This window comes from Lagenorhynchus albirostris, chromosome X (genome assembly GCF_949774975.1).
Source record: "Lagenorhynchus albirostris chromosome X, mLagAlb1.1, whole genome shotgun sequence".
Taxonomy (NCBI): domain Eukaryota; kingdom Metazoa; phylum Chordata; class Mammalia; order Artiodactyla; family Delphinidae; genus Lagenorhynchus; species Lagenorhynchus albirostris.
Genome location: NC_083116.1, coordinates 1,254,595 through 1,257,770, shown reverse-complemented (window position 1 = coordinate 1,257,770; position 3,176 = coordinate 1,254,595).

Sequence of the window (3,176 nt, the reverse complement as noted above, 5' to 3'; positions counted from 1 at the left end):
AACGCCGGGGCCCTTGGCGACAGCTCTCCGGCCCCGTCCGAGGCCGCCATGCACTTCTTGAACCCCAGGACCGTGGGTGTCGGGAGAGCCGGGCTCTCTGTCTCCGTCCCAGGAGCAGAGGCTGAGGCCGAGGCCGTGCTTGCTGGGCCCGGCCTCGTGGCTGTGGTGGTGGCTGCCGGGGACACCCTCCGGCCGCGATGTGGGGCCGCGGGGTCCTGGGGCTCCGGGAGACGCTCGGGCCCGCTGCAGCCCCACACTCCTGGGCCATCTGACTGTCCCCCTAAGTAGAGCCATCTTCCAGTCCCTCAGCCCTGGGCAGAAGGCACGACAAGGCGGGCCCGGCTTCCCTGCGGTCTTCCCTCTGAGGCGGCCTGCCCACGGGGGCCCAGGGCACTGCGTGGGCGCTGGTCCTCCCTTGCCCGAGGGAGCTCTTCCTAGCGGCCTGCTCTGTGGATGGGCATAATCAGGGCAGCGGCCAGGCCCTGTCCCCACCCGGCCGCCACCCACCTGCAGTGCTCATCCTTGGCCCTCACCCTCTCCGCCCGCCCGCCCGAGGACCTGGGTGCCTCCCACCCCCCCCCCCCGCTGAGTACCGGCGTCAGTACCTGGCCCGTCCTCAGTAGGTGCTCTGACCCCAGGGCAGTCCCCCGGCCCCGCCCATTGTTTAGCGCTTTCCTCAGTCCTGCTCCCCTGGCTGCGGCCTCGCTGGGCTTGTGGGGACCTTCCAGACACACACACACACACACACACACACACACACACACACACACTCCCATCACTGGCTTCATCGGGGTTCCTGGGGGGTGTGGAGGTGGCTGCCCTGGAGCACCCTGGCCCTGCGCCCTGGCGTTGGGTGAGGCCGCCGTGCTGGGGGCCTGCACGGGAATCCCAAGGGTCTCCAGACTACTGTCTCCCTTGTTGAAGTGCTGGGGCTCCCTCACTGTCGGGTGGGCGGCAGTCCCATCCTGAGGGGCCGGTGCTCCCCTTTCCTCAGCCGGGTCCCTCCCATCCTCCTGGGGGAGCGGGCAGCACGGAGGGTCGGGCGCAGAGGTGTGGCCAGAGCAGGGGTGGAGGCTGGCCAGCCTCCAGGTGGGGTGTGGGTGGTCAGCTCCACCATCCCCCTGCCCTGCCCTGCCCTGCCCGCAGCTGGACCTGCAGGATGGGGGGCTGCTCCCAACTGGGGTGACCAGCCACCCCGTCCCTAGACTTAGTAGGTGAGATGGGGCCAGCCTGGGGGAAGGCGTGTGGCCGGGACCTCGTCTCTGCTCCTGGCACCGGCTGGTGAGCGGGGCTCGGGCGTGGGCCTGGGGCCTGTTGGAGCTGGGCCACCACCCCTGCTGGCTCTGGGTGGGTGGCCCGGGCTGGACACCCTGCGTGGGAACCTGGCTGAGGCCCAGGCCTCGCACTTCCCCGTCTCCTAGCAGCCGGGGTGTCCTCTGGGGGATTTGCTCAGTGGGGCCAGGTCCCAAGCCATTTCTCCCCAGCAGGATGGGGTCTCGGTGGTCCTTTTCCTGGTGCCATCTGCCTGTTCCCCACCCACCAGAAGCCCTGGCAGGGATGGCAGCCCAGTCACGCTCCCTCCTGACCCCTGCCTGGGCGGGCCTCAGGCTCAGGCCTGGTGTGTCCTGTGGCCTCTGTCCTCAGGGCTGTCGTCAGGGTCCCGTTTCCCCCCTCCAGCGTGGCATCTTTTCCGCCGCTGACGCCTAGCATGCCTCATGGCTGCCTGGGTGTGATGTGGAATCCGCGGTGGGGACGGAGCCTCCCGGTTAAGCTCAGCCTGGCTCTGGGGCCATTCTCCCATGGGGGCCCGTCCAGCAGGCGGGGTTCGGAAAGGTTGGGAGACAGGACTGTCTCCTCCTGGCGGACTGGTAGAGGGAGCAGGCAGGAGGCTCTGGGCGAGTCGGCGGGAGGGGCGTCTGGTGGGCCGAGGGGAGAAGGCGGTGCCTGGGGGGGGACCATCTCTATCCCCCCAACTGCGGCTGGACTTCTCTGGGCCTGCCTCTGCCCCTTCTCCACCTGAGCAGCTGCTAGAAGTAGAGTGTCCAGGGACTGGCCGTAGGCCAGCCCAGGGGCAGTAACGCTGGGCACCATGCCCCTTTCCTGCAGACCAGTGGCTGCCCCTGCTCTGCCTGCCCCCTGCATGCTGGGGACGAGTGGCTGGAGGCTGGGGGGCCCTGGGTCTGGGTGTTGGGGAGCTGCCACTCGCCCCTGCCTGCTCGTCTTCCTGTCCCTTCCTGAGCTCATGCTGGGAAGCAACTGTGATCTGAATCTGAGCTCATGGTGGCCCAGAAAGTGCTTCCAGAAGGGGGCATGGCCAGCATGTTTTCAGCTGCCCAGTTGGGAGAGGAGGCCTGAAAGCTTGAGTCTTGGCTGGCTCTAAGGCCCTTCCCCGCATCCGGGGGGTGAAGCTGGCTGCCACCCAGGGGAGGAGCAGGGTGGCTGTGCGGCCGCAGGAGGGACTTCAGAGTTGCGTGCAGAGGGCGGAAAAGCATGGAGGGCTCGGGATGGGGCACTGGGCACAGAGGTGAGGGAGGCCCTGAACAGGGCTGCAGAGGAACGGTGACCTGAGCGGCTGGGATTGCCCTTGCACACCGATGGCAAGAGGGAGGTAGGGCAGGACAGGCGCAGACACCTGTCACTGGAGTGGGGATGGGGCAGACTCTGTGGCCAGTGCCTTGAATGCGTCCACCTGCTGCCACCTGCCCACTGAGGGGCCTGGAGACCCACAGCCTGCCCCCCCGGGGCGGGGGGCCTGGTGACAGTCCCTCCTCAGGGGATGGTGGCACGTTTAAGCTGTCTGAGGGATGGCCAGGGCTTGCTGTGATTTCAGGTCCTGCTTATCTGGTCCTCCCACCCAGCACTTTACCTCCTGTAGCCTGGCCATGGCCTGGCCCTTCCCCGGGACAGCATCCGCTGCTGGTGGGGTCTGGGATGAGCACACTAGCGTCAGGCCCTGTTCTGGGGGCACGACACACCCCTTGCCCCACATTGGTCTGAACTCAGGGAGGCAGAGGAGGCCAGTGCAGATGGGACCCGAGTCGGGACCCCCTGGGTGCCAGGGCAGTGGGAGGGGGCCGGGCCTGGAGATCCAGCGGCCTGTGGTCTGGGCCCGTGCTTCCATCCAGCCTGTCCCCCGTGTCCGCACCCTTGCCAGAAAGCTCGAGCCACCCTCGGGA